This window comes from Oryctolagus cuniculus, chromosome 5 (genome assembly GCF_964237555.1).
Source record: "Oryctolagus cuniculus chromosome 5, mOryCun1.1, whole genome shotgun sequence".
NCBI classification, from domain to species: Eukaryota; Metazoa; Chordata; class Mammalia; order Lagomorpha; family Leporidae; genus Oryctolagus; species Oryctolagus cuniculus.
In genome coordinates, this window is record NC_091436.1 from 140,345,803 (window position 1) to 140,365,380 (window position 19,578).

A 19,578-nucleotide genomic window follows, 5' to 3' on the forward strand; every position below is an offset into this window, starting at 1 on the left:
CCAGAGGGAGGAGACTTCAGAGGTAATTGTGCTGCCCTTTCGGGATGTGAGAGTAAGACCTACCTTGAAGTTTGTGGCTTGACTGTCCCATTCCAAGGCCTTGAGACAGGACCTAACAATGCATTCCAACATCATACTATGAAAACACGTTGAATCATTTGTGGAGAGAGCAAAGTAAGTTTATTTTGGTGCAAAAATCTTTTTGAAATTCATGCGGTTTTTTTTTCATGATATTCACTTTCTTTGAACTTTGTGAAGTACCTGCATATTTTATGAATTTGTAAAAGTGATATTTTAATTCCAGTTAGGATTGCTGTCTCTATTTCAGTTTTCTCTACCACAGTATCCTTCTATCAGTGACATTTGGGGGATCGAGTTGAAGGGAAATTGAGTTGGGCTTACACTGTTTGGGTTTACTAAGTTATGTGGTTCAAAAGCACTTCCATATATAATCAAGTTATTGCTGTCTGTCTCAGTGTAGCAATGTCTTCTGGGAACACTGCTACCACCAAGACAACTCATTTGACATGAGACTGAAGTGCAAGGTTGGAGGACCTCCAGAATAAGAACATGTCCCATCATATGAGCTGCCAGAAGTATGTAGACAGTGAAGACAAGCTATCCTTTCAATCCTTAGATGCATAAAATTTAAGTCTAGGGTTCAGTCTCATCAATATCTAGTCAAAGTAGAAGTGCTTTTCTTCAGGAATATATTTGACAATACAACATATACAATTATACATATATCAAAAAATTAAATATTTACATGTTTCAACATGAATTCAGTAGAAGTTATCCTGATTTCAGACAGAGAATTAAAAGAATACAAACTTTTTAGTTTCAAGCAAAGGCGTTAATTTTTGGAGGGAAAAAAATGATTTTAATTATAAAAATAGATGCTTAGTTTTTTTCTAATCAATTGGTGAAGAATGAATTTTATAAAACATTGAAATTTTGAAATATTTCTGGTTAACTTGATATAAAATATTGATATCTACAAACATATTTTCATAGTGCATCTTTACAACAAGGTAGATGACCTTCAGTAATGTATTTAAGGTGAGTCACTGCTGTGAAAATTTGAAATGCCCTGAAATCTAAGGGGCACTTAAGAAGCTTTTAACACTAGCCAGTGCTATGGCAGAGAGCGTAAAGCCACCGCCTGCAGTGCTGGCATCCCTTACATTCATCAGTTCAAGTCCTTGCTGCTCCACTTCCAATTCGGCTCTCTGCTATGGCCTGGGAAAGTAGTAGAAGATGGCCCAAGTCGTTGGGCTCCTGCACCCCAATGGGAGATCCAAAAGACGCTCCTGGCTCCTGGCTTCTGGCTTCAGATAGTGTTGTGCCCAGATCATTAGATCCCCGCAGAGACCCCCAGAGAGTCGATCACACCGAACTGCAAGAGCAAGGTTTATTCGGGAGTACAAGCCACGACAGGGACCCCATCCAAGCAACTGGCACAGCGGAGGAAGGAGTGAGGCCCCGGTCTTTGTTTGGGAGAGTTTTTAAAGGAAAAAAGGGATACATCAGCAGGAAAAGAGTTACATACAGCACAGAAGCTTTGGGTTCAGGGAGTTACAGCCGGGGCTGACAGCACAGGAGCTCTGGGCGCAGGAAGTTACTTTGTTCAGCAATCTCTACTGTGCTGTCCTTGATCTACTGAGCTAGCTGTCCCTGGTAAGCTTTGATATCTCTGGGATGCCTGAATGCCTGCTTTCACAAGGACCTGGGTCTGCTATGGGAAACGGAGGCTGCTTTTTTTATTGTTTTAAAATGGAGTCACTTTGGCTCTTCATTCCCCTATTGATTTTGTGCATGTTTGAAGAACCCAATCATGGGTTTTGGACAGACATTTTATAGGTTTTACAAACATTGAAGGGTTTATATTGGGACCGTTGGACCATTAATTGAATGGTGCCCAATCTCTGTTTCATAAACTGTATAAGTTTGTTAACAATGGAAGGGCTGAAGGTTAAAATTAAAATCAGGAGAACAAGGGGCCCTATGAGTCCTGATAGTAGGGGGCTTGCCACGGAGAAGAATTGAACCAAGACTCAAACCACCCCTGAGAGGCCTCCTGTTCTCTTGTTTTGCCAGCCCTCCCTGACCTTAGCCAGTCATGTTATCTTTTATTAGGCCCGAGTGATGGGCATAAAAGCAGCATTCTTTCCCAGAGTGGTGCACAGCCCACCACATTGGTCCCAGAAATCCAAGAGGTGCAGAGGGATGACGATCCGTCTTCAGAGTCACCCCTGCTGTCGTGGAGCAATGAGGCACTCTTCACTGCCATGGGGCGATGTCTTAAGCCACTGTCTCCTGGGTGGGGAGCCGAGACATTCCTGTAGTAGCATTTGGTTGACCGCCTGGTTGCCGAAGGCCTTGGTTCACTCCATCACCAGCTGTAAACACTTAAACAGACACTGTAGTATAGAGACAGGGTGAGGATAAGGCAGATTCCAGCCAAAACTGGGAGAAAAGCCACTCATTAGTGTGGGAGAGGATTATCAGTACACACATGTTGGGAGTATAAGTGGCAATCCACTACAGAGAACAAAGAATTTACAGAAATTTTTACTGTTTAATTTCTGCTCTACTTTTATACACAGAATAATGACTAGTTATTTGTAGCATGTCTTTAACTTTTTAACTTTGTGCATTTACTTTTCCTCAACAAGGCAGAGCTGCTGTTGCTATTTGTAACTGAGACAGCAGTTGATACTTAATAGGAAACACTGCTCACAGAACTGTATTCCCTACTAGCCAAATTTACCTAATAATGAATTATTTTGATAATGGAGAGCAGATACCATATGCACTAATTATACAAATGTTAAAGTCACAGTTTTAAACAAGGTAATTTACATTTTGAAGTACACTACTTATGGTAATACTGTTTAAAAGATACTACTGCTGCCCCCACAGGATATGTACAGAATGTTTGTATACCACTGACTTTAATAAGCAACAAAATTACAAAGGAATGAGGCCCAGGAGTGGGCCAGACAGGGTCCAGAACAAAGGACAGAGTTGCTATTAACAAAGGACAGAGTTGCTATTAGAGGAGTCAAGAAAGGTGTTGTCCAAGTTACAAATAAGTTTTCCGATTGAGAGGCAAAGAGAACCTGATAAAAGGGGCTTGATAATAACCTGGTGACTTTAGGTCTTGTAAGTTAAGGGGCCTAGACCTATCTATCTCTTTACATAGGGTACATTTTAAGGGAGGTGTGAACCTCCTTGGGGAAGGCACTCTGTTGACTTTTATTACTTACCTGGCCTGGGAAGAGAGCTGGCCAGGTAAAGGTAGGTGGCATCTCCAACAGGAAATTTACAGCTCTGTCTGCAATGTTTCTGATCCTACTTGGCCATTCTCTCAACACTGGTGGTCACTTTGGAGGCTGGGCTAAGTGAAGGGCTTTTCAGCTTAGAACCAATAAGATCTGTGGCTCTGACCTGAAGTCCTTCAACTCCAGGGCAGTTCCATTTCCAGTGATCCAACTCTTGGCTGGCAGAGCTGCCAGGGCTCTTTATAAGCTGATTTCTGCTGGAGCCCAAGCTTACCACATTGAAAGCAACTGCAGTGGACTGGCCTGCTGGGTCTCCCTGAGGGCAGATCACTGTACAGAGCTGCCTGTAATAGGCCTGCCACCCATCTTTACATTGCTTCTGATGTCCAGTTTTCTTTTCCTCCTGGTTTTTGTTAAAGCAGACTAGAGAATGCAAGTTAAGGGAGTGCTCAGTCTCACTTCTAATTTTTGTTGCCTAGACTAGAAGTCTATAGTCATAGGCATGTTTCTAATGAATATTTATCTGGGCTGAGTTACTCTGATTCCTGAACATGGTTGACCTTTAACAGAACTGACTTATGTCCTTACCCAAATAGCTATGCAAGGATACTGCCAGATTGTCACTACAAAATCTTTTTTTTTTTTTTTTTGACAGGCAGAGTGGACAGTGAGAGAGAGAGAGACAGAGAGAAAGGTCTTCCTTTACCGTTGGTTCACCCTCCAATGGCTGCTGCGGCTGGTGCACCGCGCTGATCCAAAGGCAGGAGCCAGGTGCTTCTCCTGATCTCCCATGCAGGTGCAGGGCCCAAGGACTTGGGCCATCCTCCACTGCCTTCCCGGGCCACAGCAGAGAGCTGGACTGGAAGACAGGCAACTGGGACAGAATCCAGCACCCTGACCAGGACTAGAACCCGATGTGCTGGTGCCACAGGCGGAGGATTAGCCTATTGAGCTGTGGTGCCGGCCACTACAAAATCTTACCAGTTACCAGCCATGCTTAAAAACCTTGCACCACCAGAGGCAAAACAGATATGTTACTCTGTGTGGTGTTGCCTGGCAGTGGCTTTAATTTCCTATGCTAGTCTTTAATCCAAGTAATTAAGTAATCTCACAAGGAATAATCATATATGGCAATAGGGTCAAAAAGGCAGGGCAGCTCTTTCATGCACAAACATTTCAAGAGTAATATCAAATGAAAACTTAGCAAGTAGATTTAATCATTAGACAACAACTTAGGAAAGTTCAATGTCCCTTACAAATTTTAAGAATACATGTACTTGGAAACATCTCTTAAATACCCACCATGGTGTAGTCTGTTTAACCAGCAAATTTAAGCACACATTTATAAAATGTTTTCAGTTTTTTCCTTCTAACAAGTTTACAGAGATTTAGGTTACACGAATTTTCAATCAACTTTAGCTGTTTAAACTTATGGGAAACATTTTGTTACAGATTACAATATAATCAAGCTCTACAGCAATATGTAACACTTGAGATAACTCTTGTATACAGAACATTTAGACCAGCAGAGACATTAGAAAAACATACATAAATGTTACAGAGGAGTTGATTAGATAGATGCATTTAGTTTCACAGCAAACTACAGGGTCACATACATCAGAACAATAAAGCAGTTTCAGTGATAGTTGTTAAAATTTTTAACCTTTTTTATAAATCACCAATTGATTTGAATTACTTTCTGATCTTAGTAACCTCAGTTAACTATACTTTTTCCCAGTTGGTACCTGTAATACATTATTGGCTTTATCAGTTTACAGAGTCATCCCAAAGTGCTGAATACAATAGATGTAGCTGGAAAAAGTCCATTGCAACCTATAGGAGGACAGTTAAAAACAGAAGCAAACAGTTTTAGTTTTATGAGTAGTAAATCTGATATACAAAACTGTGGATGACAAAAGACCTTAAGTTGTCTTAAGTTGTCATATTTAAAATTACAAACTTGTTAACCAACAAGAGACACTTGTTTACTTTACATAGCATTTTGAAAGTACCTGTAGGATTTTACAAGGCACACTTAACTCTTTTAGGCCTCTGGGGCCCCTTCACCAGGATGACCATTATGTTTAGTAAGACTAGATTACCAGACTTTACAATTTTCAGACATTTGTATTAATACTATTTTATACTATGACATAATACAGACCAAATTTGATCATTGTTACAAGGTGATTATTTAAAGGTTTGAAAATAAGCACATATTTAAATAACTCATAGCTTTTAATAAAAACTCAGTTGTTTTTAAACAATTAGAATTTAACAGAGACATCAAGAGAACATAATAGATTAACTTATTGTTCTAACAGGAAATCAGTAATAGCTTTCATGTTTAAAAAATTTTTTTATAACTTTTTGTGAATTTTACACAACCTCTTTAACTTACTTGAAGCATTTTATTTTTATACTTGTGATTTTTTATGTCTTTTTTTTTTTGCTTTACATTTTAAAATAACCTATTAAAATTTTTTAAGTCAAGACAACATTTTTAAACAAGGTAACACATTAAATTTCAGCATTAATTACTTTTAAGTGATGTTGAACTATTTTTTATATGGACAATCTATGAAAACACGTTAGCAAATTCAAGTAGTTTTTCTATAGAACATAAGGTGTTGAAAGTACCAAAGTTTACATTTAGACACTTATCTCATTTGTCTTTACCCAATTTAAATTAGCAGTTACACCTAAATGACTTGAGATGCTGATATTATATATCTCTATCTGAATTTAATTAAAATTAAAATTGTATTTATCTAAAACAAGTGCTAATTACCTATTACTGTTTCATTGAGTACTGACCACCCAGAAATTTGTTAAAACAAATCGCAAAATAGGTTCAGCAAGTTACAAAGCAATATCTTCTGGCTTGCTTGAGATAAAACAAGAGCCATCATAAGGGCGGGATACCCGATTTGTTTCATTGATAAGACAGGGAGAGTAGACTTTGGACCAGACCTGATTCTAAGGTAAAGTTCAAATTCTGAGATAAGGCAAGGGGGAGGAGAGTTACCCAGTCCACGCCAGTCTCCAAGGCCAAATTTGAATTTTGCGCCAATCTTGCGTGCAGCGCTGCCACTTGGAGACCCACCAACAGAGCCTGGTGATGGACATGGAGTCTCTCCTTTACAGAAATTAACCCAATTGTAATTGTCCTTTTTAACATTTACATTGTTCCAACATGCCAGAGGCTGTTCACCTTGGAGACCTGCTGCGGATATGGGTACAGTCCAGCCGAGATTTACACCCTCTCCCCCGGATTTTTAAGGGCCAGCGAGAGCTCACCGGACGCCACTGCCGGCCCCCCCGGGGCTCCTGCCGGCTTCTCCGCACTTCATTGAATTTTTTTTACTTTGACATTCAGAGCACTGGTTAAAAATCACATCGGGTCAACACCCTCATGATGCTTTAATTAAACAGTTGGATTCCTCTGGTCCGCATCAGTTCTAAGTCGGCTGCTAGGCACCGGCTGAGGCGAGGTGCATCGTGGAACCGCGGCCCCAGGGACGGACCTGGCGAGGAGGGGGAGACCGCGCGGCACCGCGCGGCGCCGGTTGGGGGGGGAGAAGGATCTCCTCCTCGTGACCCAACCCCGGGAGTGCGGCGCGCACGTGCACGCTCTGTGCCCACCAAACTCCCCGAAGGCGGCCGCAGCAACGCCCGTCGCAGCCAGGGCAATCCACTGGAACGTCCCGGCTCGTGTCCAGAGTCACCGCCACCGCGGCCCCCCGCGGGGGGGCACCTCATCCAGCCGCAGCGCGTGCCCAGCCCTGCTTCATGCCGCAGCCTGACTGATCCAACCCTTAACCTACATTATTATGAGCCACCTTTTTTTTTTTTTTTTTTTTTACATTTCTTCACCGTGCAAGAGTTAGATCCAGTGGAGAGGATGGAGTCGCCCCCATGTTCTGTCCAGTTAAGTCAGTTGTCAACAGAAATAACACAAACACCACTTAACAAAAAGACGAACAAACTAGGGGCCCGTACAGAATTTCCGCCGACAGATTCAGATGGTCATATTACAGAAGGTCTCCGCTGCTCCCAGGGCAAACCTCCGGGAGTTTGAAGGAGACCAAAGACCTTACGGATGGGACGAGACCTTTGCAGCAGTCCCTCTTTGTCCCCAGATACAGATTGGACCTTCCCAGGTCCCAGACGAGGAATTGGGACGTCTCCCGTTTCCTCTGGGGTGTGCCCTGCGAGCGCGTCCGCTCGGGCAGTGACCCTCCACAGATTCAGAATACAGATGCAACGGCGGCCGATGCTACAGATTCAGACTTAGACACAGTTAAACAATGAACAAATAGACTAACGAACTCATCCAGTCTACTGGAGCAAACCTTTGGGGTCGAGGTCGCTGGGGGGCTTCTTGGGGATCACAATCCCAGACGAGCCCCCAAATTATGTTGTACCCAGATCATTAGATCCCCGCAGAGACCCCCAGAGAGTCGATCACACCGAACTGCAAGAGCAAGGTTTATTCGGGAGTACAAGCCACGACAGGGACCCCATCCAAGCAACTGGCACAGTGGAGGAAGGAGTGAGGCCCTGGTCTTTGTTTGGGAGAGTTTTTAAAGGAAAAAAGGGATACATCAGCAGGAAAAGAGTTACATACAGCGCAGAAGCTTTGGGTACAGGGAGTTACTTTGTTTAGCAATCTCTACTGTGCTGTCCTTGGTCTACTGAGCTAGCTGTCCCTGGTAAGCTTTGATATCTCTGGGATGCCTGAATGCCTGCTTTTACAAGGACCTGGGTCTGCTATGGGAAACGGAAGCTGCTTTTTTTTATTGTTTTAAAATAGTCACTTTGGCTCTTCAATAGGCCCAGCTCCTGCTGTTGCAGCCATCTGGGGAGTGAACCAGCAGAGGGGCTCTCTCTCTCTCTCCATGTAACTCTTTCAAATTAAAAAGTAAAATGGAGGAAAAATAGTGGTGGTTCATGTAGTTATTAGAAACATAATCTTTTCTAGATTTTTTTGATGTTTGTGGTACTTGTCAGCTTTTAAAATTTTTAAATGTATTGTCACTTCTTTTCTCACGCTAAGTCAGGGTTTACCTTGGTTCCTAATTTCCCCAGCTTCCTATCTGTTTTCTTAAGCAGCCCCAGCACTGCGGAAGCGCCAAATCCCAGACCTGGGAGTCTCCTCCAGCCCGTGGGACTGAGGACGGGGGGAGTTAGCTCCCAGGTCGGGGCCGGTGTCCCGCAGGAACCCCAGAGAGCGCTGAATGCGGGCCCAGTCGCTGAGCGGCAGGGTCCCCGAGGCTCCGGCATGGGGACCCATGTGAGGGGCAGAGGCCCGCGTGCCCAGGCCCACGAGCCCGGCCTCCGCTGAAAGTTCTAACCATCACGAGGGGCTGCGGCGCCCGCTCCATCTTCAGTTCCTGTCTTCGGATCCAGAATTCCAGACGGAATCAGAGCCACAGAATCAGAACCGGTTGCTTTTCATACTTCGGTTTCCCAGTGCCGTCCACCTTTCGGGCCCACGGCCGCGCGCGTCACCCACTCCTCCGACCCGCCGCACCGCCCCCTAGTGGCTGCGGGGCCCGCAATTCCGGCCTCAGCGCACAGCCAATCACAGCAGCCGAGCTGCCTGGCCGGCCCCGCCCACCGCCAGCGGGTCCTCCGCCCAGCCCGCCTGACCTGGTGGCCCTCAGGTTACCGGCGCCTCTCCTGGGTCCTGTGCACTTCTGATCTTTCGCACAGTGGCCATCTCCATTCTACAGATTAGGAAGCCGAGGCCCGGAGCCCTGAAATGTGGGCCCCGAAAGCTGCCGGGAATGCACGTCAAAAACGAGTACTTTGGGGCTGGCGCTGTGGCATAGCAGGCTAACATGCACCTGCGGCGCCTGCATCCCATATGGGCACTGGTTCTCTTATGCCCGATTCAGTCACCCCCAAAGACCACCAAGGAGCTGATACCGCTGTAAAGCACATGAGAGTTTTATTGCAGGTCCGGGTCTGGTCTCTCAATCAACACCGATGCAGCGGGTCTGAATTGAGAGCCCCGACCCTTCAGTTAACAGGGTTTTTATAGGGTTTTCAGAGACATGCTATACATCATGGTACCATTTAGCAAATCATCTCATCCCGCGGGAAATTCAAAGGACATCTCCTAGAACTGATTAGTGCATCCAGTGGCGGGAACGGACCTACTAAAGGTGGTTGGATGGCTTTGGGGTTGATGCCTTTTGAATTGATTGGCCGAAGCATAGGGTCCGAGCTGATGGGGTGTACCTGCTGAACTGCAGGGTCTCAGGTAGCTATCAGTCACCTTTTCTGCCCTGCGAAGACACCAGAAACTCCAGGTATTTCTCTGTTATCTGTTAATCGGCTGTTGCTAGGAGAGTTTATTGTATTTACTGTATTTACTTTTAGGAGCTTCTGGCTCAGAGTTCAGGGCCTGCTCAAGCCCAAGTTACAAGATGGAGGCCTAATTAAAATAGTTACACCTTGATCCAGGCTCAGGTCTCACAGTTCGAGTCCCTCGGAAAGCAGTAGAAGATGGGCCTAGTCGTTGGGCCCCTGCACCCGTGTGGGAGACCCGGAAGAAGCTCCTGGCTCCTGGCTCCTGGCTTTGGATCCGCACAGCTCTGACCGTTGTGGCCATTTGGGAAGTGAACCAGGGGATGGAAGACCCCTCCCCCCCCAACTATGCCTTTAAAATAAATAAATAAATCTTTAATATATGTATGTGTGTTAAGTGAAATTTTGTAGGTAAAGCATTTCTGTTTTTCACAAGATTTTTGTCATGTCAGCACAGAGAGTGCATAAAATGGCTCAGATTAGTGTATCAATTGAAAAATCCACTATTTTGTCCCAGTTCCTGTGGTAAGGGCTGAGGACATCTGAATGGAAAGGCAGAGACATGGGTAAGAATTTTGTTTTCACAGCCTTAAGTGGACGAGTTTTCTATAATCTGGGAGGGTTCACACGGCTGCTCCCTGGGTGCCTCATCTCCCTAGCTCCCCGGCCATCTGTGATGTGGGCTTATGGGGGGCAGTTGGCTGATAATACATGGCTTTGCACACTGGAGGTTCTGGATGCCAGCCCGAGAGTTTCTGGCAGCCTGGTTGCACCAGCTCTCCTGTGCCAGCTCTGGGTCTGGCCACCTGCTATCTGTCAGGAGAGAGGGGAGTACCAGCCTTCTACCCTACAAATGAGGCTTGATTTCAATCATGAATTGACCTTGACAGGAAAGGGCCGTGGAAGGAGCCAGTGTATGGTGTTGAAACAGGACTGAGTCACTGTTCCTAGCAGCTCGGCTTCGTTGCCTCATGGTGGTGAAGTATGAAGGAATGAACCAGAAGGGTGTGTGAAGAGTGAAGCAAAGTTTAATGAAGTGAACACATTGATAGACCAGGCAGCCATCTCAGGACAGAGCTGAGAGCCCAGTCCACGTTCAGACTGGAGGTTTTACGGATTTGGTATGGGCCCTCTGTTTCTCCTCCTCATGCCCCCGCTGGAATATGGGTAGGCAGAGAGCTTTCTGGAGCATGGAATTTCTGAAATTCCTCCTAGGACTTCATAATGAACCTTAGAACCTCCTGGGCATAGAGCTGGGAAAGTTTCCCAGATGCACCTGGCAGAGTTTTGGGATCCACCTAGCAAGGTTATCAAACAAAAGCAATACTTTTTGTTAAAGATTTATTTATTTTATTTGAAATGCAGAGTTATAGAGAGGCAGAGGTGCAGAGCGAGAGTGAGAGCAAGCGAGAGAGAGAGGTCTTCCATCCACTGGTTCACTCCCCAATGGCTGCAACGGCTGGAGCTGCGCTGATCAGAAGCCAGGAGCCAGGAGCTTCTTCCAGGTCTCCCATGTGGGTGCAGGGGTCCAAACACTTGGGCCATCCTCTGCTACTTTCCCAGGCCATTAGCAGGGAGCTGGATTGGAAGTGGAGCAGCTGAGACTCGAACTGGTGCCCATATGGGATGTCAGCACCGCAGGCTGTGGTTTTATCACTAAGCCACAGTGCAGGCCCCAGCAATACTTTTGAAATGTAACTGCTAGTCAGTTTTGCTTCTCCTTTTCTTGCCTCATTCAACCACATAAAAATTTCTACCAAAGAAGTTCCCATTTTCTTTGGGTCCCTTCTGCACATATGCAGCTAATGTCTGCCTAGATACCTTAGCAGTGGGGGAGCTGTGGAAGCAGAGAGTAGGTCACACAAATGAAGAAGCATCCTTGTTTGCAACAAAAGCTGTCTACTTTTAAAGCCCTCTTAAATTATTTAACATTTTAAATGATTGTTTTAAAAAGCAAAAAATAAAAACAAGTATTTTAAAAAAATCAGGTTAGAGGCTGGCACTGTGACACAGCGGGTAAAGCTGCTGGCTGCAGTACCAGTATCCCACATGGGTGCTGGTTCAAGTCCTGGCTACCCCCACTTCCGATCCAGCTTTCTGCTTTGGCCTGGGAAAGCAATGGAAGATGGCCTAAGTCCTTGGGCCCCTGCACCCGTGTGGAAGACTGGGAGGAAGATCCTGGCTCCTGGCTTCGGATCAGTCCAGCTCTGGCTGTTGTGACCATTTGTGGAGTAGACCAGTGGATAGAAGACCTCTCTCTCTCCCTTTGCCTCTGTCCCTCTGTAACTCTACCCTTCAAATAAATAAATTAATCTTTTAAAAAATGGATTAAAAATTATTTACTAAAGATGTTTTATGTGAATTAAAATAGCTGGAAATGGCTAGTGCCACGGCTCACTAGACTAATCCTCCGCCTGCGGCGCCGGTACTCCAGGTTCTAGTCCTGCTTGGGGCACCAGTTCTGTCTCAGTTGCTCCTCTTCCAGTCCAGCTCTCTGCTGTGGCCCGGGAGTGCAGTGGAGGATGGCCCAAGTGCTTGGACCCTGCACCCACATGGGAGACCAGAAGGAAGCACCTGGCTCCTGGCTTTGGATCGGCGCAGCATACTGGCCGTAACAGCCATTTGGTGGGTGAACCAATGGAAGGAAGACCTTTCTGTCTCTCTCACACTGTCTAACTCTGCCTGTCAAAAAAAAAAAAAAAAAAAAAAAAAAAAAAGCTGGAAATGTTGAATAAATGTCCTAACTAAAATGATCTCTTTCCTGGGGGAACTTTGGACATTCAAGTTACCCAATTTTATGATCAAAGGGGCATTCTTTATCTGCAGGGAAGGCACAAACCGTGGTCAAGAAAGGGTCTTTTTAGCTGTGCCCCACCCACTTCCATCCCCCAAGTCTGCTACTGATACAGGAGCTGACAGGGAGGCTTGTCTCATTCCCAGCACCCCTAGCCTTCCTCCCTTCCCTCTAGTTTACCTGGGAAGATGAGAGGAGATGAGGAAGAGCCTGTTCCAGCTTACAAGAGAGGAAGATCAGTTGCAGTGTCACCAGGTAAGACATAGAATGATCAGTTAGATTTGAATTTCAGATAAGCAAATCTTTAGTGTGTCTCAAATATTACATTATCTATTATTTATCTGATATTCATAGTTAACTGGGTGTTCTGTACTTTCATTTGCTGAGTCTGTCTTGCCAAAACTGGGTCAGAGAGTATCAGTCTGACAGGAAAAGACAGTCCTGGGGAACAAAAGATAAGTTTAGATGGAAGGCAGGAGAACTTGAAAGAGGAGTCAAGACTTTATCCTGAGAAAATGTGAGTCAGTGAAAGTGGCTTATCGTTAATGTCATAAAAGCAGGTGTGTTAATGGTCATATATTTGGGAAGTACATGAAAATACAAGAGGCTAGTGCTGTGGCATAATAGGATAAGCCTCTGTCTGCCACACGGGATTCCCACGTAGGTGCCAGTTCATGTCCCTGCTGTTCCACTTCTGTTCTAGCTCAATGGCCCAAGTGCTTGGGCCCCTACACCCACATGGGAGACCGGAAGAAAATATTGGCTTCTGGCTTCAGATCAGCTGAGCTCCAGCCCTGGCAGCGTTTGGGGAGTGAACCAATAGTTGGAATACCTTTCTCTCTCTCTGTAACTCTGTCTCTCAAATAAATAAATAAATCTTTAAAAAAAAAAAGAGAGAAGAAAATGCAAAGGAAAATTATGAGCTATCATTCTAACAAACAGCCATAACCATGACCAACATTCTGTGAGCTGCCTTGAAGTCAGGGCCCAGTTGCCACATTCTCAGGCTCATGTTGAGGCCCATACTGAAAACTGGAGGCTTACCACTTGCTCCCCACACCCTCTCCTCCTCATTTCTTCTCTATGATGTGTATTATCTTGAAAAGAACACCTCATCAGGTGAGCTGATCTATTCTCTGGCTTTCTGCAATGGGTGGGCCTTCTGTCCACTGCGTTCACTGTCCCAGCAGTGCCTAGGTGGTACTGGACATGGTAACAAGTGTTATAAGGAGAGAGTAAGTTATCCTTCCGGTCCCCTTCCTTTGAATATATATGCTGTTGACGATTTCCTCAGGGCAGATTTTTAGGCACAGCATTGCTGGGTTCAAAGGCCCTCAGTGCATTTATAAAGAATGTCCACAGTGTGTCCCGAGGAGGTGGTCCACAGGGACTGAGCCAGCTCACATCCCAGCCCAAGAACCGCCTGCATGCAGAAGTTTGAAGAGTGGTGTCCCATGGGAGGTGTGGGCTGGGAAGACCCTGGTATGGAGCTAGAAATCCAAATCCAGGGATAAGATGTCCGCTGGACTCTATAGCCATATGAGTTCATCTGCTTGTGAGGGCTGTTCTAACAGAAAAAAAAAAAAAAAGCTATGGCTGGAGCACTGTCTCAGAGAGCTTATTCCCCATGGTTCTGGAGGCCACCTGTCCAAGACTGTGGCTTTCAAAGCCTTCCTCCTTGGCTTGAGGGCAGCTGTCTCCTTGTCTTGCTGTGTCTCCGCTCCACGCGGTCATTCCTCCACAGAGCATCACTGGTGCCTCTCAGTGTCTGAATCTTGTCTCTTAGGGACTTGTTTTAACTTTACCACATTTTTGAAGGCCCTGTTTCCAAACAGAGTCACATTCTCAGGTTCCAGGGATTAGGGCTTCACCATACACATAGGAGGAGGGGCCGCATTTCAGCTCACAGCAGTCTGCATAGGAGTGTAAAGACCACAGGTAGGGTAGGGGTCCACTGGCATTTGGAAGGCAGCATCCCTCTATCTCTTGGGGCCAACACCAGATCCTGTCTTTGGGATTTCAAACTGTTCACTATTCCACTGTCCCCTAGAGGTGGTCCAACCTGTGGGTATCTTTATTAAAATGCAGTTTCCAGAGTGAGGAATGATAGAGAGCTCTGTGCTGGGCTCTGGGCACCGTCCTTCCACGCTACAAGAATATTTCATGGTCTGACGTGTTCTGATAGGGGTGTATTTAGATTCTTGGCTGTAACCATATTTCTATTTCTTCTTGCCAATTTTCTCTGATGTCATTTAATGCCCAAATAGCATAACTATGGAGGGCAGGAGTTGAAGGTGGATAGGTTAGGATTCTCCATCGAAGCAGGACCAATTGTGTGTTGATGGAGAAACATTTAAGGAATTGGTACACTTGATTTTGGGGACTGGCAGGGCAGTCCTGAGGGCTGGAGAGCTAAGGCAGAGCTGTACTCAAATTTATTGATTCAACGTTAACCTTATTTAGGGCCGGGGATGTGGCCTAGTAGATGCCTGCATCCCACATTGGAATGCCTGGATTCAGTACTAAATTCTGGTTTCTGATTCCAGCTTCCGGCTAAAGCAGACCCTGGGATGCAGTGGAGGTAGCTAAAGTAATTGACTTCCTGTCACCGTTTTGGGAGACCTGAATTGAGTTCCCAGCTCCTGGTTTTGGCCTGGCACAGCCCTGGTCATTACAAGCATTTGGGGAGCCAATCAGTAGGTAGGAGCTCTTTGTCTCTGTCTCTTGAATAAAAATATCTTTATAACAACATATAGACTGGTGTTGACCAAAATACCTGGGTACCAAAGCCAACCCAAGTTGACATATAAAATTAGTCATCACACAGGCCAACTGAGTTAGTGAAGTTCCTTGCTCTCACCCAAGTGGAACCCTGCAGTTTCTTCTGGCATTCGGAGAGGGCTGAGACCACCAGGGGATGTTTCTATTTGCTTTGGTAAAATAGCCCTTGACCTGTCTCTGAATTTATGCTTATGTCTTAATGAACCCCTCTAAGGAAAAAATGGAACATTTTGTTGGGTGTTCTTAATGCCATGTCTGGTCTGACCTTTTTATTGAGCAATACAGCAAAACTGAAAAGCAATATTGAGCACTATGAGCATCATTTATATATAAACCTATTTTGCACTATATATTTATTTCATGGGTTTTTTCTTTGCTTTCTCTTTGCACATATGATTTTTGTGGAGGACTTTAAATGGTATCATAAGATAACCTCACCTAGCCTCTTCTTTTCAAATGGGATCATATGATAACCTCATTCTATCCACCTACTCAGCAAACATTTTATTCCTTAAGAGTTCAAATAAATATATTTATTTACTTTTATTCTAGTTACCTATTGATTGAATTTTATATCAATTACCTTGATGCTTTTCAAAAAGATGGTGATACTTACACCCCTACCAGCCCTTCATGGAGGGTCTCATTTTTCCACATCCTCCTTAGCTCTGGACACTCAGAAAAAGCTTTCCAATCAATGAGTATGGAGTTTACCTTGTAATTGTATTTGTATCTTATTATTTCTGTTTTCCTGAGTGGTAGAAAAATCAAACTTTTTAATTATTTTGGAACTGATTTTAGGATTCTTTTGAGCTTCTATTTATAATCATTTTCACTTTTTGTATTTTTTCTATTTTATATAGATTGTTTTATTTTGGAAAAAATTAATATGGAAAACAATAGAAAATAATATAAGTAGCACCCTTCTAACCATAACCTAGGGTTAACAAATGTAAGAGTTTTGCTTTATTGGGGTGGTGTTGTGGCATAGTAGGCTAAGCCACTGCCTGTAGTGCCAGCATCTCATGTGGGCACCAGCTCAAGTCCTGGCTACTTCACTTCCAATCCAGTTCCCTGCTAATGGCCTGGGAAAGCAGTGGAAGATGGCCCAAGTGTGTGGGCCTCTGCACCCATGTGAGAGAAAGAAGCTCCCTGCTCCTGGCTTCAGATGGGCCCAGGTCCAGACATTGTGGCCATTCCAGTGGATAGAAGACCTTTCTCTCCATCTCTCCCTCTCTCTGTCTGTGACTCTGCCTCTCAAATGAATAAACAAAATCTTTTTTAAAAATAAGGTTTTTACTTAATATTTTCAAAAATAAGTATCACAGGTAAATTCAAGATTTCTTCTCTCCATGTTGTCCTTGTCTTTGTTCCATTTCTCTCAGGAAATTTGACACACTTGGGGTTTATCCTCTCAGGCTAACCTCCTATCATATGTACAAACATTGGTGATACAAGGTATGTGGAGTGCTGCTTTGTGTGATTTCAAGTGTGTGTCAGTGATCTCATTGTTTTGAGACTCAGCTACATGAATGGATACAGATGAGTGGTTCTGTTGTCAACCTGTGGGGAGCAACTCGGACTAGACTAAGTTACTGGAATTAAGACTTATTCTATGCATCTGCTCTCACAATATGGCGCTGGGAGAGGAGTAAACAGCTTCTACGCAGCTGCCTCTCGCCAACTTGAGTGATGACCTGCAGGAGCTGATCCTGCTCCTGATTGGAGGAGAGCAGCGTACTCAGCGTGTGGGTAGCAGAGTTGGGATTGGTGGAAGAGGACTATAAAGGAGGAGAGAGACAACATGCACCGGGAACATCTAAAGGGAACATCTATCTGAAGGAACACCTGAGCAGCCCCCAAGAGAGCCGGCCGGCGGTGTGCCGCTCCCCCGCGGAAATGGGGAAAGTGGCAGGGGGAACCGCCCTTCCACGGAGGTGGAAGGGACAGTAGCCAACCCGGGAAGAACCAGCAGCAAACCCGGGAAGGGCCGAGCAGACAAAAGAACAGCGCAGGGTCCTGTGTCGTTCCTCCACGAAGAGGGGGAGCGACATAATGGTGCTGTGACTCGGATAGGAAACCTAGGCAGGGTTTAGTGTCGTTCCTCCACGAAGAGGGGGAGCGACATCAACCCGAGCTTTTGTTCCCTGGGGACACTGGTAAGGTCTGGGGACATTTCTGTGTGACAGCAGGTGGAGGGGAATACAATTGGAATGCAATGGCAGAGGCCAAGCATGCTGCCAAATGACCTATGGTACACCAGACGGCCCCACCACAAAACACTGCAGCCACAAACATGAATGGTGTTGTGACTGAGAAACCCTGACATGGGTTTTATTCAATGTTTTGTTTTATAAACAATACTGCACTTCACCCTCATCTACATGTACTCATATTTCTGAGTGCACATGTGCAAAGTGTCCTCCAGAAGCACAGAATTCTACAGATATTGGAAGGCTCTGGAGGTTACCTGGGTGCAAGTCCTCACTCCTGGGTTCAAGTCCTCATTCTGCTCTATTTACTAAATGACAGTGGGAAAGTTACCTAATCTCTCTTGGTCTCAGTTAACTTGTCCTCAAAATGGGAAAACAAACCTTCCCTATATAATTAAGCTAATACACAAAGCACTTGGACCCTTGCCTAGGATGTGATAGGCATTCAGTAAATGTTGACCTTTGTTTATTATTAGTGGTAGTATCTCTGTTATCACTGACATTATTGCATGATCTGGAAATGAAAGTACACTTTTTAAATTCTACTAAATCATTGTGATTTATACTCTTGCTGGCAGGTCACAGGCATCCCCATTTCCCAACACACTTGGCCACATTTCTATGCCCAGACTTTTAAATTTGAGATGTAAAACAGTATCTTCTTTATTATAACTTGAATTTTCAAGCTTACTGTTTTTATGCTTATTGGTTGATTGGTTTTATTGCTCTGTGAATTTTCAGTTTATTATCTGTCCATTTTTAAATTTAATAATCTCTAGATGTAGTATATTTATGCAAAAATTCACAAAACGTGAGGTTTAACATTTTAACCTAGTGGTTAAGATACACATCTCCTACATCAGAGTACTTGCACTCCAGTTCCGGCTTCATGCTAAAGTAGACCCTGAGAGGCAGTGGTAATAGCTCAAGTAATTGAGTTCTTGCCACCCACATGGGATGGGAAACTTCAGTTGTGTTCCTGGCTCTGGGCTTTGACCTTGGCCTAGCTCCAGCTATTGCAGGCATTTGGGGAGTGAACCAGTAGGTGGGAGCTCATTTTCTCTCTTTGCCTCTCAAATTGTTACTGGTGAATGGCAGGGTTCTTGTCTTCGTCCAAGAAATGTTAGGTAGGAAGTCAGATATGAGCTTATGTGTGTGTGACAAAGGCCTAAGGAGACATTTGGGTCCAGCATATGCATCTCAAAGTCATCCTGATAACGTTTCAGGGGCAGCCCAGTATCTGCATCCTGCCCTACCCCTTCCCTTCTACCCGATCTGCCAGGTGGGGATCTCCGCCCCTTCTGCCTGATATCTGCATTTCAAGTATCCTGCTCCCTGGAGGATTCTCCAGGGGGTCCTGCCCATCATTCCAAGCTTCCCCCTGTCTAGCTGTTACCGGTGAATGGCAAGGTTCTTGTCTTTGTGCAAGAAAGAATTTAAACATGAGACAGAGAGTAGTGGAAAGTAAAACAGCAAGGTTTATTAGGGAAGGGACATCTGTAAGAACGGATGGGCACCTCTCCAGACAGAACCTGAAAGAGAGTGCCCAGTCACTCAGGCTGGGGGAGAGCGGGGTTACATGGTTGAGCGGAGAGATTACACCTGGACAGGCCAGGCGGGCGGCTTAGCAGAGAGGCAGAGGGCTGAGCACACAGTCCAGTTGAGGCCAGGAGTTTTTAAGGGGATGGGTGTTTGTCTTCTCACATCTTCTCCTGAAACAAAAGACTTTATGGGTGTAAATACTAGAAACTCCTATCTGAGTTTTCCCTCTGAAGTTATCAGATGGGAGAAAGCCTAACTGGCGCCACTCTGGGTTTAGAGGAAGGGTGAGCAAAACCCCTGCCTTTCAAATAAATATTTTAAAAAATAATAATTTGTCGGCCGGTGCCGCGGCTCACTAGGCTAATCCTCCACCTTGCGGCGCCAGCACACCGGGTTCTAGTCCCGGTCAGGGCGCCGGATTCTGTCCTGGTTGCCCCTCTTCCAGGCCAGCTCTCTGCTGTGGCCAGGGAGTGCAGTGGAGGATGGCCCAGGTGCTTGGGCCCTGCACCCCATGGGAGACCAGGAGAAGCACCTGGCTCCTGCCATTGGAGCAGTGCGGTGTGCCGGCCGCGGTGGCCATTGGAGGGTGAACCAACGGCAAAGGAAGACCTTTCTCTCTGTCTCTCTCTCTCTCACTGTCCACTCT

The 19,578-nt window shown here is 45.3% G+C and overlaps 1 protein-coding gene across 1 annotated transcript in view; it reads left to right on the forward strand.

The window, feature by feature from the left end:
• Positions 1–19,578, forward strand: part of TRIM31 (tripartite motif containing 31) — a 39,538-nt gene continuing 19,960 nt past the window's right edge. The window contains exon 1 of the mRNA XM_070074831.1: positions 1–174. The gene's annotated coding sequence lies outside the window, so the exon portion shown is untranslated. The remainder of the gene's footprint in view (positions 175–19,578) is intronic.